We start from the raw sequence: 22,156 nt of genomic DNA, 5'->3' as shown, positions 1-22,156 counted from the left end.
GTGGCTCAGGTCATGCTCTCTTGGCTCATGAGTTCAAGCCCCACATCAGGCTCTCTGCTGCCAGTACAGAGCCTGCTTCGGATCCTCTGTCTCCATCTCTCTCTGCCCTTCCCACATGCACATGCACTCTCTCTCTCTCTCTCTCAAAATAAATGGACATTAAATAAATAAATAAATAAATAGGCTTTGAATCTGGCTTCTTCCACTCAGAAGGCTTTTGTAATTCTTCCGTGTCTGTCAGTACTTCATTCCTTTTTATTGCTGAGTAGCATTCCATGGTTTATTCAGTCACCTGTTGATGAACACCTGGCTTGTTTTCCAGTGTATGGCAGTTATGAAGAAGGCTGCCATAAACATTTGCAAACAGGTTTCTGCATATTCTTTAGTTTGTTAATGAATATTCAAACATACATAAAGGTAGAAAGAGACTAGCAGAGTGACCCTGCACATACTCATTGCCAAAATTCATCAGTATCAAAATTGTGCCAATGTCTTCTATATCTATGCCTCTTTCTCTTCTTTGCTAAAGTATTTTAAAGAAGGTGCTTGAAGCCGAATGAAATCTCTAAAAGCATGATAGATCTCTAAAGCATGACATTTTCTTATACAGCCACGGTGCCACTGTCAGTCCTGACTAAATGACTTCTTGGTATTACCTACTACATCGCCCATAATCAGACTTCCCTGATTCTCTCAAAAGTGTCTTTCTACAGTCAGATTCTTTGAATGAGGGTCTACATTACATGACATTATGTCTCTTTAGTGTTTGCACCGAGAGCAGCCCTGTCTCCTTTGACCCCATGTCATTGACTTGCAGCCATTTTTCTATAGAGCATTTACATATTTTGGATTTGTCTCTTTCCGTCCTTTTTGGGGGGAGGTCACCTGGCATGTTGTTTGTGTTTGTACCCCAACTCTGCCTCCACTTTAGGGTGCAAGGTTTGGAGGCAAGGCAGTGGTTTATGTATCTTCTTATTTCTATTTTCCTAATGTTAGCGCAGAGAGCACAGTTCCTGAGTCAGACTGACTTAGATTGTCTGTGCCTTGATTTCTACACCTTTAAGGGGGTAGTAATAGAAACTAATTCATGGCGCCATTGTGAGAAGTAAATACAGGCAAACTCTTACTGTGTTTCACTTGATTGCATTTTGCAGACAATTGCAAATTTTTTTTACAAATGGAAGGCAATTCTCCTAGTACTTAAAACTTTTTTTAAAAAAGTTTATTTTGGGGCTCCTGGGTGGCTCAGTCGGTTGGGCGTCCGACTTCGGCTCAGGTCATGATCTCACGGTTCGTGGGTTCGAGCCCTGCGTCGGGCTTGTGCTGACAGCTAGCTCAGAGCCTGGAGCCTCCTTTGGATTCTGTATCTCCCTCTCTCTCTGGCCCTCCCCTGCTCACGCTGTCTCTCTGTCTCAGAAAGAAAGAAAAACTTTTTAAAAAGAATTAAAAAGTTTATTTTTAGTAATCTCAACACCCAATGTGGGGCTCAAACTCATGACCCTAAAAGATCAGGTCTTATGCTCTTCCGACTAAGTCAGCCAGGCACCCCTCAAACTTCTTTACTATATTTGTTATGGTGATTTGTGATCAGAGATCATGATTCAGACAATGGTTAGCATTTTTTAGCAATATTTCTTAAATATATTATGAGGTGGGTTTTTTTTAGATATAATGCTATTGCACTCTTAATAATCTATAGTATAGCGTAAACGTAAGTTTATTTTAATTAACATTTTTAAATGTTTATTTTTGAGAGAGAGAAAGAGCATGAGGGGGAAGGGGCAGAGAGACAGGGAGATACAGAATCTGAAGCAGGCTCCAGGCTCTGAGCCATCAGCACAGAGCTCTATGCAGGGCTCGAACTCACAAATTGTGAGATCATGACCTGAGCTGAAGTTGCAATCTTCACCAAACTGAGCCACCCAAACGCCTCTACTGTTCTCATTTTATACAATAGTTAACGGTGGCTCTCAGAGGCTAATCCATTCGGACAAGGAGGAGGGAGTTGAAGATTTAATGGCAGAAGAGAAATGATAATGTGACAGGATAAATCAATCATTCATGGTAATCAGTAGAGCTAAGAAGTGTTGAAAGAGGCTCAGATTTCAGGTCTCCTGCTTCCAAATCTAGAGCTCTTTTTACAACGTGTTAATAGGTTTACCTGTCCTTTAGATCTTCAGTGGTAATCAGTGACGGTGAGCAGGCTGGAGACCTTGGGAGCAAGCCCCCGTGCAGAGGGAAACTCTCTGCAGCCTGCAAGCTGTTAGCACTTTTCCTGCAGAGGAAAGGAACAAGCCCAGAACCAGTCCTGACCAATCTGCTCCCTGAAGGACCCTAGTGCTGACCTTTCACTGACTTTCCCCCCCATTATAATGTTAAAAATCACACCCAGGAATGGAGACTTAGCATTTTAATTAGGCATGTGGCTGATCCAGAAGCTTGACCTTCAGCACACAGGTGCTAATAAATCCCCGCCTCTACCTGTTTAGACAGCACCCTTTTCCCACTCACGTTTCTTTGAAACCCCCTCCCTACGTCTCCTCGGAGAGTCAGCCTGAGGATTCTTTCCGGCTGCTTCTCTTGAACTCGAGCATAAGTCCCAAAAAAGCCTTGCCTGTGCTTTAAAATGCAAGGTTCAGCTTGTTTCTGCCTTTGCTGGGTCCAAGGACCTGAGGCTGGTTAACGCCAGCAGCTGTAGCGATGAGCAGAAAATAAACTGAAAGGGGAAAAAAGCTATAAAGCCAGTGTTGCCTCGACTTCTGTAGAACTTCGTTTGCTCTTCATTTGGCTGTATTTTTCTCTCCCGCCTGCCTGTGATAAAGGTTTCCATTAGAAAGAGAGAGCAATGCACACTTTCCCCTACGTGAATATCTGTACGAGGAGCCACGGAGTTGTGGTCAGGACCCTGTAGGTGACTTGAGTGACCCAGGCCTGGGAATAAGTACGCTGTCACTACGAGCCTTAGTCCCTGCCTGTGGACATGTGTCTAAGGCCAGACACCTTTGGCACATTTAATGCACCTTAGAATGTGTTACCTTCAGGAAGAGACCACCTACTCACCCAACTTAAGCCTAGTGTCTACCCACATAGAACATTTCCACCCCCATCGGCTCCCTGCACCCGAAATACAACTTTGAGAGAATTCTTTCCCTTCAGTCAAGGTATTGTCTCCAAGATGGCTCCATTAAAGTGCAAATGGACTCAATAAAAGATATGAGGGCCATTATATATATATATTTTTTACAAATAGTTTATTGTCAAATTAATTTCCACATAACACTCAGTGCTCATCCCCAAAGTGCCCTCCTCCATGCCCATCCCCCCTCCCCCCCCCACATCCATCAGTCCTCAGTTTTTGTCAGCATTCAAGAGTCTCTCATGGTTTGCCTCTCTCCCTTTCCCCCACCATTTCCGCCCTTCTTCTCCCCCTTGTTCCTCCGTCAAGTTCCTCCTAATCCTCCTATACGTGCAAACATATGATATTTGTCCTTCTCTGCCTGACTTATTTCGCTCAGCATAACACCCTCAAGGTCCATCCATGTGGCTACACATGGCCAGATTTCATTGTTTCTCATTGCCATGTAGTATTCCGTGGTATAGATAAACCACATCTTCTTGATCCATTCATCTGTTGATGGACACTTAGGCTCTTTCCATGTTTTAGCTATTGTGGAGAGTGCTGCTATGAACATTGGGGTACATGTGCTCCTATGATGAGGGCCATTATATTAATTAACAATGACTTAATGCTCCTTCAGTCACTCTGATTAAGTGAAAGGGAAGATCCCTAACACTTGCTAATTATCCTTTTAAGAAAGGCTCCCGGCTTTCAGCAGGCAACAGTATTAAAGCAGATTGGAGGATATTGTGTCATTTCTGCCTTGTTTCTTTTTACAGTACTTTATATTTGTACGATTGCTTTGTATTTATGTTTACTTTTATATTAAATGAATTTTCTATTTTATGTCACATGGAATTTTGAGATATATTTGTTTAGTTTCTTAAAATGTGAATAAATTTAGTACAAGTTATTAAGGATACAATAACACAGGTGGTACTCAACAATGGCAAAAATTGAGAAGGCCATGTGCAAATGACTGAGCATAGAATTATGTCATCCCTGACCTAGTAATAACTTAGCCTGGCTTTTAAAAGTTGATTTGAATTTAGAAAATAATGTGACCAATTCAGGGAAAGTTTGAGAAATAGAGAAAGAAAAAAAAAGCATCATACTCCATCCGCTCACACATACCATGTGTGCTCTTCTCACACCCAGGCACCCCTTAAAATTTTATTTTTAAGTAATTTCTACACCCAACATGGGACTTGAACAGCCCAAGATGAAGAGTCACATGGCCTACCAATTGAGCCAGTGTCCTTCTTAAAATTTTTTTTAAAATGTTTTGTTTATTTTTAGGAGAGAGAGAGAGAGACAGCGTGAGCAGGGGAGGGTCAGAGAGAGAGGGAGTCACAGACTGAAACAGCCTCCAGGCTCTGAACTGGCAGTCAGCATAGAGCCCGACGCGGGGTTCGAACCCACGATCCATGAGATCATGACCCAAGCGAAAGTCGGACGCTTAACCAACTAAGCCACCCAGGCGCCCCCCTTCTTAAAATTTTTAATATGTCTCAGTTTATCTTTTAACACGTCTCTCCCCATCAGTGTGATTAGAAGAGCATTTGAAAGTTAGTTGGTAAATGAAGACATCATTACAGGACTTTGAACAAATACTGAGCACCTACCGTGTATCAGGCACTGTAGATATTAGGTATTCAACAGATGGACAAGGACTTGCAGTCTAATGGGGACACCCAATAAAGTAGTTTGACAAATCATATAAGACAATTATAAATTTTCAGATAGAAATAACTGCTATCTAAGCAGAACATGGTGGAAGGAGGAGAAAGAGTATGTATGTGCGTGTGTGTTTGTGTGTGTGTGTGTGTGTGTGTGTATTGCTTCTGTCCATTGGCTGATCACGGAAGGCCTCTTTTAGGAGGTGACATCTGAGTTAAGACCTGAAGGATGAAGAGGCCCCAGGAAAAGGGTTGGGGAAAGCACTCGAGCTACAGGACAATGTTGAAGCAAAGGCAGACCAAGTGGGCCTTTTAAAGGGACCACGTGAAGTCTGTGGGGTTGGGCGGAAGAAGGAAAGGGAGAGGGGACTGAGGTTAAATGTGTAATGGAAGGCAGTCCAGCACGATGGTTTAATGTGATAGCTTCAGAGTCAGACTGGCTGAATTCAAATCCCCACTCAACCACAAACTGGCGGTGTGACCTCAGATATGCTACTTAACCTCTCTGTGGCTCATTTCTTTATCTCTAAAAGAGGAGGAAATACAGGTAACGTCTTCATGCAGTTTCTATGGAGATGACATGAGACATTCTAAGTAAAGCACAGTGCTGTCTCGGCACCCGGTTGGTCCTCAATAAATATCAGATATTAGCATTAACGTGTCTATGCCCACATAGACTCTAGTCCAGTGGTAAGATTCCCTCTCCTTGGGACTGTACTTGGAAGGACACTGCCACGTTGGGATTCTACGACTACTGTTTCAAAGTTGAATGGTAATACACCAGGGCTCTGCAAATTAGGGCTCCCAGAGCAAACCTCTCCTGATGCTTCTTTTGTAAATCTTCAACTAAGAAATAGCATTTACACTTTTAAATGTTTGGGGAAAAAATAAGACTATTTCATGACATTTGAAAAATAGATGAGATTCAAATTTCAGGGATGTCTGGGTGGCTCAGTCGATTGAGCGTCCGACTTCGGCTCAGGTCATGATCTCACAGTTCGTGGGTTCGAGCCCTGCGTCGGGCTCTGTGCTGACCGCTCAGAGCCTGGAGCCTGCTTCGGATTCTGTGTTTCCCTCTCTCTCTGACCCTCTGCTCACGCTGTCTCTCTCTCTCTCTGTCTCTCTTTCAGAAATAAATTTTTAAAAAAATCAAAAAAATTTCAGTGTTCACAGGTAAAGTTTTATTAGAACACAGCCACAGTATTCATTTATATGTTGTATCTTGCTTCTTTCTTGCTCTGACAGCAGAGCTGAGATATATCCAGAGACCACAAAGCCCAAAACATTTATTATCTAACCCTTTAAAGGTGATGTTTGCCAATCCCTGTTGTATAGCATAATTGTTAGGAGTGTGGATTTTGGAGATATGTTATCGGGAGATTGAGTTTCCTTCTAAGCAAATGGACAAAATGGCAACTTCCTCAACAGGCTGTGATAATTAAGAATATTTATCCTGTAGTGTGAACTCAACAAAGCTTACCCATTGTTTTGACAATGAAGGTGATGATGATGATGATGATGTTCTTTTAGCTGACAGTCCAGTCTCTGATTGACACCTTTCCTTTTTAAATTATGTAGGTATTTTCCCTGGAAACAATCTTTCAAGCCTGGAAGATGGTTTCTCTTTTTTAGCTCATTTTGTTTTTCCGTGTGCACCTAATAGTTGAAGTCTACGAGGACAATCTTTCCCTTCTATTTCTAAGTTCTTAGAGAATTTCTTTTCTTTTTTTTTAAAATTCTTAATGTCTATTCATTTTTGAGAGACAGAGCGCAAGTGGCGGTGGTGCACACAGAGAGGGAGACAGAATCCAAAGCAGGCTCCAGGCTCTGAGCTGTCAGCATAGAGCCCAATGCGGGGCTCAAACCCACAAACTGTGGGATCATGCCCTGAGCCGAAGTCAGACACTTAACCAACTGAGCCACCCAGGCGCCTCCTTAGAGGATTTCTTAACTAAGCCTCCCAGCATTTAAAAATGCCTACAGCTGCGGAGGTTTTTAACTTCCTTCTTCTTTCTATGCCCAGGTGGACAAAAGTTCACAAATCTGTTTGATAAGTAAACAGAATACCTTTATGGCTTCAGTTTATTTATTTCTTGATTATGGAACAAGGTGTGGTTTTGATTGTTTTATGCTAGTAATGTATATCATTGGAAGTCAAATATTCTCCCAAACCCATTCATTTTTTGTTTCCTTTTAAATAGACTTTGTTTTTTTAAAGCAGTTTTAGTTTCATAGCAAGAGTGAGAGTGTAATACAAAGTTCCTGTATAACAAACAAACAAAGTTCCTGTATAAACCCTGGGCCCCTGCACGCCCTCCCCCACCACAACCTTCTCCACTATCAATAGCCCACATCAGAGTGGTACATTTGTTACAAATGATGAGTCTACATTGGCACATCATCATTACCCAAAGTCCATTACCTATTTCCATTAGAGTTCACTCTTGGCATGGTACAATCTATGGGTTTTGACAAATGTAGAAGGGCATGTATACACATCATAGTATCATAGTATCATACTATCCCCTGGCAACCACTGACTTTTTACTGCCTTTTCCAGAATGTCTGATGGTTGGTATCATACAATATGTAGCCTCTTCAGATTGGCTTCTTTCACTGAGTAATATGCATTTAGAGTTCTTCTAATGTCTTTTCATGCTTCGATAGCTTATTTTTTCCCCACCCCCAGCCCCTGGCAACAACTTTTCTACTCTGTTTCTATACGTTTAATTTTTTTTTGTTCCATATATAAGTGATATCTGTTGCAGTATGTCATTCTCTATCAGGCTTATGTCACTTAGTCTAATGCTCTTCAGGTTTGTCTGTGTTGTCACAAATGACAGGATTTTCTTCTTTTTTTTTAAAATTTTTTTAATGTTTTATTTATTTCTAGGATAGAGAGAGAAAGACAGCATGACCAGGGGAGGGTCAGAGAGAGAGGGAGTCGCAAACTGAAACAGGCTCCAGGGTCTGAGCTGGCAGTCAGCACAGAGCCCGGCGCGGGGCTCGAACCCACGAACCGCGAGATCATGACCTAAGCGAAAGTTGAATGCTTAACCGACTAAGCCACCCAGGCGCCCCAGGATTTTCTTCTTTTTTAGAGCTGAATAATAGTCCATTATCTGTATATGGACTATTATACATTTATGATATATATGATACATATATCATGTATATGTCCCACATATCATATATATGTATATATCATGTATATGTGATATATATGATATGTGTGAAATATACACATATACATATGTGTATATATGTGATATATATACATACATATATATACCTCACATTTTCTTTATTCATTCATCTGTTGATGGACACTTAGGTTGTTTCCATACCTTGACTATTATAGTACTGCAATGAAAATGGGAGTGTAGGTACCTCTTTGAGATAATGATTTCTTTTTTTTTAATTTTTTAAATGTTTTATTTATTTTTGAGAGAGAGATAGAGACGGCATAAGCAGAGGAGGGTCAGAGAGAGAGCGAGATACAGAATCTGAAACAGGCTCCAGGCTCTGAGCTGACTGAGTCCGACACGGAGCTCAAACCCACGAACTGTGAGATCATGATCTGAGCTGAAGCCGGACGCTTAACAAACTGAGCCACCCAGGCGCTCCGAGACAATTATTTCATTTCCTTTGGATATATACCCAGAAGAAGGATCGTTGGATCATTTGGTAGTTTTATTTTTCATTTCTTGGGGAATCTCCACACTGTTTCTTGAGGAATCTCCACTCCATAGTGGCTGCATTGGTTTACATCCCACCAACAGTGCACAAGGGATCCCTTTTCTCCACATCCTCACCAGCATTTGTCCCCTTATCATTTTGATGATGAGCATTCTAACAGGTGTAAAGTGATATCTCATTGTGGTTCTGACTTGCATTTCTCTAATGGTTAGTGATGTTGAGTGCCTTGTCATGTACCTGTGGGCCATTTGTATGTATTCTTTGGAAAAATGTCTATGCTGATCTTTTGCTCATTTTTAAGTGGACTTTTTTTTTTTTTGCATTATGAGTTTCCTTGTATATTTTGGATATTATCCCTTTATCTGACCTATGATTTGCAGGTACTTTCACCATTTTGTAGATTACCTTTTCATTTCATTGATGGTTTTCTTTGTTGTACAGAAGCTTTTTGGTTTGATGTAGTCCTATTTATTTTTGCTTTTGCTGTGGTTGCTTTTGGTGTCATAGCCAGAAGTCATTTCCAAGACTAATGTCAAGGAGCTTGCCTCCTATGTGTTCTTTTAGGAGCTTTGTGGTTTCAGGTCTTAATCCATTATAAGAAAAAAAATTCTTTTAAGTAAGCTCTACACCCAACATGGGGCTTGAAGTCACAACCCCAAGGTCAAGAATCACATACTCCACTGACTGAACCAGCCAGGCATCCAGTCCTTTTTGAGTTGATTTTTGTGTATGGTGTAAGCAAGTGGTCCAGTTTCATTCTTTTGCATGAGGCTGTCCAGTTTTCCCAGCACCACTTATTGAAGACGCTATCCTTTCTCCATTGTATGTTCTTGGCTCCCTTTTCATAAATTAACTGACCATATATGCATGGCCTTGTTTCTGGTCTCTCTATTCTGTTACATTGATCTATGTGTTTTTATGTCAATACCATGCTGTTGCTTGTTTGTTTGTTTGTTTGTTTTTTAGAAAAGCTCCACACCCAATGTAGAGCTTGCACTCATAACCCTGAGATAAGAATTGCATGCTCTACCAACTAAGCCAGGTAGCACCCCAATACTACACTGTTTTGATTACTGTAGCTTTGTAATATGATTAGAAATCAGAAAGTGTGATTTAATGTTATTGTGTCCTTTTTTCTTAATTTGGGAGAAAGAGAGAGAACATGAGTGGGGGAAAGGGGCAGAGGGAGAAAGAGAGAGAGAGAGAGAGAAAGAGAGAGAGAAAGAATCCTAAGCAGGCTCAATGCTCAGCACAAAGCCAGACATGGTGCTTGATCCCACAATCCTGGGATCATGACCTGAGCTGAAATCAAGAGGTGGACACTCAACTGACTGAGCCACCCAGCTGCCCGAGATTATAAGTGTAACTGTAATGCTACTATAAATGGGATTGTTTTCTTTTAATTTCTCTTTTTTTAAGCTTATTTATTTGAGAGAGGGGGGGGGAGGGAGGGAGAGAGAGAAAGAGCACCAGTGGGGGGAGGAGCAGAAATAGAGGGGGACAGAGGATCCAAAGTGGGTTTCGCACAGACAGCAGATAGCCTGATGTGGGCTCAAACTCACCAGCTGCAAGATCATGACCTGAGCCAAAGTCAGATGCTTAATTTCTCTTTCTGATAGTTCACTGTTGGTGTGTAGAAATACAACTAAATTTTGTGTATTAATTTTGTACCCTGCAACTTTACTGAATTAATTTATTAGTTCTAGCTCATTTCTTTTTACTGCTGAATAATATTCCATTGTCTGGATGTTCCACAGTTTATCTTTTCACCTACTGAAAAAGACCTTTGTTGTGGCCAAGTATAAATAAAGCTGCTACAAATATCTGTGTGCAGATTTTTGTGTGGATATGTTTTCAACTCACCCAGGTAAATACTAAGAAGCACTATTGCCAGATCATATGATAAGAAAATGTTTTGCTTTGTAAGAAACTGACAAACTGTCTTCCATAGTGGCTTTGCCGTGTTCCATTCCCCTCAGCAATGAATGCAAGCTCCTGTTACTCCACATTGTCACCAGAGGGTGTTGTCAATATTCCGTACACTGGCCATTCTAACTGTTTAGTGGTATCTCATTCTCAGTGTTTCTTCTCATTGTTGTTTTAATTTGTATTTCCCTAAAGACATATGATGTAGGGCATCTTTTTATATGCTTATTGCCATCCATGTATCTTCCTTGGTGAGGTATCTGTTCAGGTCTTTTGCTCACTTTTAAATTGAGTTGTTTGTTTTCTTACTGTTGAGTTTTAAGAGTTCTTTTTGTATCTTGTATGTAAGTCCTTTATCAGATATGACTTTTGCAAATTTTTTTTTCCATTCACTAACCTTTAAACTGAAATAATTTGTCATTCTTTTGGTTAGAAGAGGAAAGTAAGTTCAACAATAGATGGTAGTTCAACTATAAGATGGTAAAACAAAGATCATTTTTTCCATTATAGCATGAAAAGTTTTTGTGTTGGAACAATAGTCTTCATTTTGGAGAACAAATATATTGCCATTACTATTCACCCATTCAACAATTATTTATTGAAGACTTTCTGTACTCCAGGGAGTATTCTAATCTACTCCCAGGAAAGGGTAAACATACTATAAACCTTTCCTCTGGGAGATTTTTATGACCATGAAAAAGACAGAAAGACCACTCCCACCTGCATAAGTAAATATTATCACAAACTTTCTTATCTCCACTAGTTCTTCTAGAAATCCACTTGAACAGTCTTATCAAATGAGTGCTTACTCCTCAAGACTCTTGAACTATTCACCTGTAATCCTCTCCTTGCTGTGTCCACCAATTTGAAAATATATTATGATCTTTACACCACCCTATTTAAGGCCCTACAATGAGAGAGCTGCTTTCAACCCAACTTCTCAGACCTCATAAACATCCCAACATCACCCTCTGACTCTTTCATGGAAGTGCACCCTCTTTCTCTTTTGCTGCAGTGAGAATAAACTCAGCTTTGTCTTATTTATAGGCTGTTTCTCTGGTATTTTCTGAAAGCCCACTACTCAAAAGGGGTAAATTGCAATTTTTAAAAAAGACTTTTTTAATAGTTTATTGTCAAGTTGGTTTCCATATAACATCCAGTGCTCATCCCCACAAGTGCCCTCCTCCATGCCCATCACCCCCCTTTCCCTCCTCCCCACCCCCATCAGCCCTCAGTTTGTTCTCGGCATTCAAATGTCTCTCATGGTTTGCCTCCCTCCCTCTCTCCCACTATTTCCCCCCTTCTTCTCCCCCATGGTCCTCCGTCAAGTTCCTCCTAATCCTCCTATACGTGCAAACATATGGTAGCTGCCCTTCTCTGTCTGACTTATTTCATTCATCATAACACCCTCAAGTTCCATCCATGTTGCTACACATGGCCAGATTTCATTGTTTTCTCATTGCCATGTAGTATTCCATGGTATAGATAAACCACATCTTGATCCATTCATCAATTGATGGACGCTTAGGCTCTTTCCATGTTTTGGCTATTGTGGAGAGTGCTGCTATGAACACTGGGGTCCATGAGCCCCTATGCACCAACACTCCTGTATCCCTTGGGTAAATTCCTAGCAGTGCTCTTGCTGGGTCATAGGGGAGTTCTATTATTAATTTTTTGAGGACCCTCCACACTGTTTTCCAGAGGGACTGCACCAGTTTACATTCCCATCAACAGTGTAGGAGAGTGCCCATTTCTCCACACCCTTGCCAGCATCTAGAGTTCTCTGATTTGCTCATTTTAGCCACTCTGACTGGCGTGAGGTAGTATCTCAGTGTGGTTTTGATTTGTAATCTCTATACCCAACTTGGGGTCTGAACTTACAACCCTGAGATAAAGAGTTGCATACTCTATTGACTGAGCCAGCCAGGCACCCCTTATAGACAAAGTTGTTGTTGTTTTTTTAAAGTGATCTCTTCATCCAATTTGGAGCTCAAACTCACAACCCCGAGATCAAGAGTTGCATACTTTATTGACTGAGCAGCAATTTTATTTTATTTGATTAAAAAAATTTTCTTAACATTTAATTATTTTTGACAGAGCATGAGTGGGGGAGGGGTAGAGAGAGAGAGACACACACACACACAGAATCCGAAGCAGGCTTCGGGTTCTGAGATGGCAGCACAGAGCCCAAGCTCACGGATGGTGAGATCATGACCTGAGTCGAAGTCGGGCGCTTGACCAACTGAGCCACCCAGGTACCCCTGAGCAGCAATTTTAAATATGCTCATCAAGTAGGCTTCATTAGGAATATAATATTTGAACAAAGATTCAAAAAGGGAGTTTACTCTAATGATTTGTGAGAGAAGAGTGTTTCAGCCAGAGAGGACAGCCAGAGCAAAGATTCCAATTCAGGCCTGTTTTGATTTAGCAGAGTGAGCAAGGAAAGAGTAGTAAGAGCTAAATTCAGAGATTATGTATGACCCTGAGTGAGGTGTGTGTGTGTGTACGTGTGTGTGTATGAGTGTGCATGTGCACGTGAACACACACACATGCCTGTATCTATGGAGCAATGATATAATTAAGAGTCAGCTAGTCAGTCTACAAATATTTATCTACTATGTGCTGTTCTAGGTGCTAGGAACACTGTGATGAAATATATCAACTTAATGAACATACATTCCAGTAAATAAACAAAAAGAGAATTTCAGATATATGGGCTATGAAAACAAAAAACAGAATAGGAAGTAACTTGAAGGAAGAAGCTGCTCTACTGGTATGTCAGGGAAGTTTTCTTGAGAAATTGATGCCGGGCTGAGGTCCTTGTAAAGAGAAGGCAGCTGCCTGATAAGTGTGAAAAGAATATTCCAAGAAGAAGTTACAGCAATTCACAAAGCCCCTGGGGAATCTGAGGGATTGCAGAAGGCCAGTGTGGCTGGAGCACAGTGGAGGAGTGGGAAAGAAGAGTTCCCACTGCCTTGATGATTCGGCAAGGAAGGCGGAGTCAAGTGATAGGTAATAATGCTTAAAGTTTGGAAATCACCCAATACATAATTGGAAGCCATTGGATGAGTAATGATGTGATTAAGCAAATATTTATAAAACATCACTGGGATTGTCATCTGAGGAAGGTTCCCAGAAGGAAACCAGGGAGAGAGTACTCCAAGAGAGAGGTTTCACTGAAGCCTAGAGAAGATAGAGTTTGCTGAAGGAAGGAGTGATCTGTCTGGCCAAAGGCTGCTGGCCAGCCCAGTAAGGGAAGGACGGAGAACTAACCACTAGGCTTTGGCAAGATCTAGGTCAATGGTGACTTCAGCAAGAGCCATTGAATAGAGGGCTGGGTATTGACAGCCTGACTGGAGTGGATTCAGAGAAAATGAGGCTGAGGATGTGGACAAAGCAGTCACAATCAACTCTTTAGAGTTGAGTGGAGCTCAGTTTAGTGTCTAGGCTAGAATTCAAGATTCCTAACAGAGTTCTCTTCTATGGAGCACTGACAAGAATGAAATACTCCTCATATCATTTATAAAAAGATAGCTGTGTTACAGTATCACCTGCTTCTGAGATTGCCAATAACTTGATTCAAAACAATCATAATCATCACTTGGACTAGGGGATCAGGGCTACTGAGAGAGCTGCCCCCGGTCTCTGTCTGCTTCCGGGAGGCATCAGGACCAGAGAAGAAAAGACAAAGTCCTGAGAGTGAGTTTGGGGAAGATATGAGGACGAGGCTGTCCTGCTCTCAGACCTCTTCCCAGAGCTCCAGGAAAGGGTTGGAGAGTGACACAACTGGGTCCTGAAGCTGGGGACAAGGGGCATTCTTAATCATATTGGGTGATTTCCTCTCACGTGGAGAGGAAAGAGGGTCAAGCTCTGTCTTTTTTATCAGATATGCCTGAGAGAGCTAGAAAGCCACATTGAAAAGTGAAAATATTTTTGTTCAGATCATGGACTTGTGTGTAGTTTGAAAAGTTTGAATTAATGATTAGTGTGGTGGTTAAAAAAAAATCAGGGTTGGCTCAGTCAGTTAAGCATTCAGCTTCAGCTCGGGTCATGATCTCGAGGTTCATGAGTTTGAGCTCTGTGTCAGGCTCTGTGCTGTCAGCTCAGAGCCTGGAGCCTGCTTTCGATTCTGTGTCTCCTTCCTCCCTTGCTCGCACTCTGTCTTTTTCTCTCTCAAAAATAAATAAATCTTAAAAATTAAAAAAAGATCAGGGTTTCAGTCATAGACAGAAATTATAAGGCATGGTATACTATAGTGTTATGAGTCTTTGGTCTTTTCAGTTATCTAGGCCTCACGCTTGTTTTATTTTTTTTTATTTTTTTTTTTTTTAAATGTTTTATTTATTTCTAGGAGAGAGAGACAGCGTGAGCAGGGGAGGGTCAGAGAGAGAGGGAGTCACAGACCGAAACAGGCTCCAGGCTCTGAGCTGGCAGCCAGCACAAAGCCCGACGCGGGGCTCGAACCCACGAACCGCGAGATCATGACCTAAGCGAAAGTCGGACGCTCAACCGACTAAGCCACCCAGGTGCCCCAACCTCACGCTTGTTTTAATGTGTTGCTGTCACCACCTTAAAATTCTGAATAATATTTTTAACAAGGTGCCCTGTATTTTCATTTTGCGTGAAGCTCCACAAATTATTGCCTAAAGTGTGGGTTAGTGTTCCTCTGTAGGACAGGCATTTTGCTGTCAAATATGGCTCAGTTCTTGAATGGATTAAAGAAGGCAACCTCAGTATGTTGGTGGTTGTATGCAAGAGTAAGACTTCCCAGTATGGATGGGTAGACAAGTTTAGCGTTTCTAGGCATCGACATTCTCTCAGATCTTCCTAGAACACATGTCCTTAATTTTACATGTAAGAGAAAAAAAAAAAACTAGTTTAAAATTATAGTTACTTCTAGAGGCGGCTGGGTGGCTCAGTTGGCTAAGCAGCCAACTCTGGCTCAGGTCGTGATACCATGGTTTGTGAGTTGGAGACCCACATCTGACTTCTCCTGTCAGCATAGAGCCTGCTTTGGATCCTCTGTCTCCTTCTCTGTCTCTTTCAAAAATAAATAAACATTTAAAAAATTATACATATTTCTGAATATTAAGGGAGGGAATTCTCAGAGTGCCTGGGTGGCTCAGTTGGTTCAGCATCCGACTTCAGCTAAGGTCATGGTCTCACTGTTGTGAGTTTGAGTCCCGTGTTGGGCTCTGTGCAGACAGCTCGGAGCCTGGAGACTGCTTTGGATTCTGTGTTTCCTCTCTCTCTGCCCTTCCAAACTTGTGCTCTGTCTCTCTTTCAAACTAAGTAAACATTAAAATTTTAAAAATAAAAGAAATGGTTATGATGGTAATTTTATGCTTGTGTGTTTTACCACAGTTAAACTTTTTAAATTAAAAACATTAAATTTTTTAAAATTAATTTTAACTGTGGTAAATTAATTTTTAATTAAAAAAATTTATAAATAGTCCCGCAAACTCTCATATAGAGGTGCTTGGGTGGAACATATCAGACGTTTTCCTTCATTGTGGAAGGGATAGGAAATATGATATTTCTAGGTGATTAATGAGAGATTTGGTACCCAAAAAGACAAATTTCAAAGACTTGGTGCACTATTTCATCTCTTCGTCTCCAAAGAACTGTATCATATGAACTATGTTATGCTGTCTTGACTTTCCCTGTGTGTTTTTCTATTATCCTGATAATGTTTTAACCAATTCTCTAAACAAACATTTTTGAGAGCCTACAATGTGTGAGGCACTGCCCGAGGCAGTGGGTATATGGTAATGAATCTAACAGACTCATTTCATTCTCTGCTCTCACTGGTCATAAGGCTCCTGTGAGAAGGGCAGTTCATCAGTTCATCACTTAAGTAACTTGAAAAGTTTTCAATTAGCAATAATTGCGCCTTGGATAAACCTCATTGGCTACGACACTGCCACTGCCACTGCGCAAAGCTTCATCACTTAAGTAACTTGAGATAAATGTGTGGAAAGAAATTCAAGAGGCAAGGAGAGATTGTGACAGGGTCTGAGGCTGGAGGTCTTGGGAAGGCTGCCCCAATTGTAGTAAATTCAAGATGGCTGCAAATTCTTTGCCCTTCTCTATTTACCCTCCCTCTGAGTCTCGACTGGTCCCATGACTTGTGTCGACCAAACGAGGGGGGTCGAAGTGAGACTGTGTAACTTCTGAGGTGAGGCCCTAAGAGGCTCACAGTTCCCGCCTTTGTTGCTTGAAATGTTTTCTCCTGGAAGCCAGCTGTCATATAGGAAGCCAGGTTACCTTAAGACCACCATATTGTGAGGAAGTTCAAATTAGGCCCATAGACAAGAGAGAGGCCACAGGAGGAGCCCCCAAGCACCAGCCATGTGAGTGAAGCCTCCTCGGACCCTTTAGTCCAGCCCAGCCAGCCACCAGAGTAATGCAAGCGAGTTGATGACCCCAGCTGAGTGAACCCAGCTGAACTGTGTCTGATTCCTGTCTCACAGAATCACCAGCAAGTAAAATCTTGGTTGTTTCAAGCCACCATGTTTTCGGTAGTTTGTTACACAGAGGTAGCTAACCAAAACACTGAGGAAACAGTCTTTGAGATGAAGTGATGTTTGAACTTTAGCACCTAGCTGTAGGAGAAGATTCCCGACGTTGCCCCATGGCCGTGGGGGAGGGGCCTGACGGCTCACGGTTCGCTAGACTTGATAGGCAGTAGATGGAGTAGTATTTTCTAAGCAACGGTGACCTTGCTGTCTCTGGGATTCGTGGGGACCTTGGCAGTGGCATGGACTGGTAGCATCTGAAGGCAGAGAGGTTTGAGAATTGCTTATAGGGAATACATACACATGCCCAGTGCATTCTCATTTTGTGTCACCAGTCTATCTATGCACCGTAAACTTTTCATCCCTTCTAGCTCCTCTCTTGGCTGGGCATCCATCCCCCAAACCAGAATTTCCCGGTGCTGCTATGTGCCCGCTCCCCCCAGAAGCCCAGCTGCGGGGGACGCTGTGTTGTGGACAAACGGAAGAATTTCTTGGGAAATTCTGCATCACCAGCCACAACACCGGCAAGACCCTGGTCCCTCCAGAAAGCAACACTTGCCCGCCTGGCCGTCTCCCCATCTTCCTCAGGAAGACGGCTTTAAATGGGAGGAGAGGCAGACATCTCTGTGCTAATAACAATGCACACTTCCTGTGCACCATAATCCCATTTTATTTACTTCTAATTTTTTTTTTTTAGAGACCGTGAGTGGGGGAGGGGCAGAGGGAGAGGACAGAATATCCAAAGTGGTCTCTGTGCTGTCAGCACGGGGCTTGAACTCATGACCTGAGTCGAAGTCAGATGCCCAACCGGCTGAGCCACCCAGGCACCCCAGCCAGTATCCCATTTTAAATACCACAACAACCCATGAAGAAGGAAGGATGATCCCGACGACACAGATGGGGAGGCTGAGGCGCAAAAGACATGAGAGACTGGTCACATTTGCACGGCTCGTGGGACAGTGCTGGGTGTGTGCCCAGTGAAGAGGAATGCACCTCCCCACACGCGCTTCAAACCATCCGGTCAGAGGCCTGAGTTCTTGGGGCAGCCTCTCTGCGGTGGGCACGCGCGTTCTTTCAGAGAAGGTCTTTGATTCTGGAGTGGCGGGAAGAAAAGTTAGGATTACAATTCTGCTCTCTTGGCACAAATAGTCTTTTCTGGGGGCGCCTGGGTGGCTCAGTCGGTTAAGCGTCTGACTTCGGCTCAGGTCATGATCTCACGGTTCATGGGTTCGAGCCCCGCATCGGGCTCTGTGCTCATAGCCCAGAACCTGGAGCCTGTTTCAGATTCTGTGTCTCCCTCTCTCTCTGACCCTCCCCTGCTCACGCTATTTTTCTCTCTGAGAAATAAATAAAACATTTAAAAAATTTTTTAAATAGCCTTTTCTGAAGTGATTTACCAATTTATTAATGGAAGTTATCAATTTATAAGTAGCACAAGTTTGGAAGGGGCATTGAGCACAGAGGCCTTCATTATGAGTCAGAAGATAGAACTTCTCCTTCCCATGAGAGCTGGAAGTCTGTGACAAATTTCTTTACTCTTCAGATTTTTCAGTTCTCTGTTCTGCCTCCTCCACTGAACTGAGGATAAGTTTGAGGGCAGGGAATGTTCTGGTCTTCTTCATACCTTTAGGGTGTTTTTTTTTTTTTTTAATTTTTTTGTTTATTTTGAGAGAGAGACCGGGTGAGCAGGGGAGGAGCAGAGGGAGAGGGGGAAGGATCTGAAGCAATCTCTGTGCTGACAGCAGAGAGCCCGATGTGGGGCTCGAACTCAAGAACCGTGAGATCATGACCTGAGCCAAAATCTGACGCTTAACTGACTGAACCTTCCTGGCGTCTCTTCTTCATACCTTTAGCATCTAGTACAGAGCCCCAAAATGTTTGAGGGTAGAAACAGGAAGGAGGAGGAGAAAGAATGAAGGATTTATCAGGTTATATGAGTCATGAGATCAGCGATAGGACTTAAAAAAATTTGCAGCCTTTGTTGACAGATAGGTGGATCTGGTGGCAAGCTTTTTAGGAGGAGACGGGACCTGTAGCGAGGGCCTCTTTTGCATAAAGGGCACAGACAATAGCATTGTGTGTACATACGGTCAAATGCCTAGGCAACCGTCCCTTTCCTTGTTCCTTCCGACATAACTAATACCACACGATGACAAAGCGGTTCAACAAGAGGGCAGCTGTCAGCGACAACTCTGGCCACTTCCTTTCCTTTGGAGATGGCACCAAGAATGGAGAGGTCAGAGGAGCCCCGACACAGATGCAGAATGGTGACTTGGTTTGGGGCCACCAAACTCACCTGATACGTGTTCTTTGGTGACCTTGATTCTTCTGACCTTTGCAGAGCAAACTGCCACTTTAGGATTGTGCCAGGATTTTAACGGGGAGCATCAGCTGCAGAGGGCAAAGGAGGCATGCTAATAAGCTCTCCAATTCTGCTTCCTGCAGACGGCTTCAGTTTTGAAGGAGAAGGTATTATTTTTAGAATTCTTTCTTGTTTCATCCTGTGTCTTGAATGATTAACTCCTAGTGTTTCCTCTCCAATTGCTCCTGGGGAAGCAAATGCACTTTTAACCCAAACAGAGACTGGATGCCTTTTTAAAAAATCATTTTCAATCTGCGCCCCCCCCATCCCCCATCTTCTGTTCTCACCTCTTCCCCCTCCTCTAAGGAAATCATCTCCTTCGAGTCTCCAGGACCGTGGTTTACCTGGGGGGCGCTAACCTGGGGAAAGATACCTTTAATAATGGTTAAAGTTCAGTTTAACCCTTCTGGTGTCTAGAAAACATGACTTCATGAATCTTCAGGCTTGACTTAGGTCATTAGAATACGGAGGTAGGGGTGAAGAGAAGCAAAGAGCTCTGTATTTTGGAGGGGTTTGTTCGAAACTCCCCCCATTTTTCATGGAGTAGGCAGATGCAGTCACTATTTACTTACAAATCTACAAAATGTTTTCAAAATGTAAATGCACGCTGTGGTTTGTTTTTGCTAAATTATCCTTTTCTAATTTTAAAAAAGAAATCTCAGAGGGAAAATTACAGTTTTCAAAATTAAATGCAAATCAAAATCTATGAGCATCTTTGAGATTAAGTTTCTTAAGAGAAAAATAGATGCAGATAGCTGCCTTTGGGGGACAATATGTGCCCCAAACAAAAGAACATGCACTATGTGAGTAGTGAGTAGTTCCTAATACAGACTTATTTGACTCTATGTATTATTTCTTTTTTAAAACATGTGACTATGGTGACCAGTAAAGGAGCCTTTTTAAAAAAGGTGTTTGACTTTATAATTTTTTTTACAAATTTATATGTTACTTAAATAAAAAATTTTTTAAATGTTTTATTTATATCTTAGAGAGAGAGAGAGACAGCATGAGCAGGAGAGGGTCAGAGAGAGAGGGAGACACAGAATCTGAAGTAGGCTCCAGGCTCTGAGCTGTCAGCACAGAGCCCAATGTGGGGCTCAAACCCACGAACTGTGAGATCATGACCCGAGCTGAAGCGGGACGCTTAACCGACTGAGCCACCCAGGCGCCCCTTAAATAAAATTTTTTAATGTTTATTTTTAAGAGAGAGAAAGGCAAAGTGCCAGTAGGGGAGAGGCAGAGAGAGAGGGAGACACAGAATACAAAGCAGGCTCCAAGCTCTGAGCCGCCAGCACAGAGTCCGATGTGGGGCTCAAACTTACTTACCATAAGATCATGACCTGAGCCAAAGTCGGATGCTTAACTTATTGAGTCACCCACATGACCTTATATTTTACTTTTTTTTTTTTTTTAAAGTAGACTCCACACCCAACATGGGGCTCCAACTCAGGATCCCAGGATCAAGAGCTGTATGCTCCACCTTCTGAGCCAGCGAGATGCCCCAAAGATGTTTGAATTTAAATGCAAAAACCTTAAGTGGATTTGAACTTGTAATGAAAACCAGATACATTTCGTGACCCTGCCAAAGGTATGTGTGTGTGAGTATAATGTGTTTATTTTTAGTTATTTTTAAGGTTTATTTATTTATTTTGAGAGGGAGAACAGAGAGAGAGAGAGAGAGAGAGAATGAGCACTTGCACAAGCAAGGGAGGGGGAAAGAGAGGGAGAGAGAGAGAATACCAAGTATGCTCTGCACTGTCAGTGCAGAGCCTGACTCAGGGATCAAACTCACAAATCATGAGATGATGACCTGAGCTGAAGCTGGATGCTTAACCAACTGAGCCACCCAAACACCCCTAGTGCAATGTGTTTAAAGTCATACTGAGTCTGATTTGGTGGCTCCTGAGATGTAATGATTCACATTTTAAATAAACATAACTTGTCCTTTAATTCTTTAGAGCAAGTTTTATTTTTTTAATGTTTTTTAAAATTTATTTTTCAGAGTCAGAGAGAGACAGCGTGAGCAGGGGAGGGTCGGAGAGAGAGGGAGACACAGAATCTGAAGCAGGCTCCAGGTCTCAGCTAGCTGTCAACACAGAGCCCAATGCGGGGCTTGAACCCACGAACTTTGAGATCATGACTTGAACCCAAGTTGGACGCTTAACCGACTGAGCCATGCAGGTGCCCCTAGAGCAAGTTTTATTTTTTTTATTATTTTTTTTTTAGAGCAAGTTTTAAATAAGCCTGAATGTGATAAGAAGTCTTACTGTTCATTCTTTGCGAAGTTTCAAGTAGGCAAGTCATAAAACGAATTTCTCAGTTTCTCTGACATCACTCATGGAAATAAAATCCTTGCTCTGAAGAACAGTGTGACACTCTGAAACACAAAAGGCTTGGGCAGAAGCACAGATGGGTGGGGGGAAGGGAGAGATTGCTCTCCCCTGAATTCATTGTCCCAGAAAGATGCTTTGTGGACAGGTTTTAGGGTCACATGTTGACACAATGGTTGTTAAGGCTTTCATGCAAAAAAGTTTGAGGAAGCCAGTGTGAAATACTCACATGAAACATCAGCAGTGAGATCCTGGGACATAAAAAAAAAAAGTCATCGAAACTTGGAGTCTCTTTTATTTGTTTTCTCTCCCACCAAACCTTCCTGCTCTCACGTTAAAGGAGGAGGAAATATTTTTCGAAAACACATTCATCCTCATGTGCTTAGGGAATGAGAGAATGTTGCAATAGTGTATGACAGATTGTATTGGTTCTTTTGATCTCAAGTAGCTCACATTGTCCTTTACTGAGCTGAAAGTTTGTCCAAACAAACTTAATCTCATACTCACAGCCAAATATCAACCTC

The 22,156-nt window shown here is 42.2% G+C and overlaps 1 long non-coding RNA gene and 1 pseudogene across 1 annotated transcript; both read right to left on the bottom strand.

Moving 5' to 3' along the window:
- Positions 1–16,240: 16,240 nt before the first annotated feature.
- On the bottom strand, positions 16,241–16,366 carry LOC120224701 (annotated as a pseudogene).
- A 647-nt stretch (positions 16,367–17,013) lies between these two features.
- LOC120224695 lies at positions 17,014–19,638 on the bottom strand. The gene is made up of 4 exons (XR_005526643.1): positions 19,590–19,638; positions 19,237–19,487; positions 17,804–18,033; positions 17,014–17,197 (listed from the first exon to the last, which is right to left on the bottom strand). It is a non-coding gene; the product is annotated as an uncharacterized LOC120224695 (long non-coding RNA).
- Positions 19,639–22,156: the final 2,518 nt, after the last annotated feature.

Source organism: Hyaena hyaena, unplaced genomic scaffold (assembly GCF_003009895.1).
Source record: "Hyaena hyaena isolate Hyena2069 unplaced genomic scaffold, ASM300989v1 scaffold_1223, whole genome shotgun sequence".
NCBI lineage: Eukaryota > Metazoa > Chordata > Mammalia > Carnivora > Hyaenidae > Hyaena > Hyaena hyaena.
This window is presented reverse-complemented; position numbering and strand designations above follow the sequence as displayed.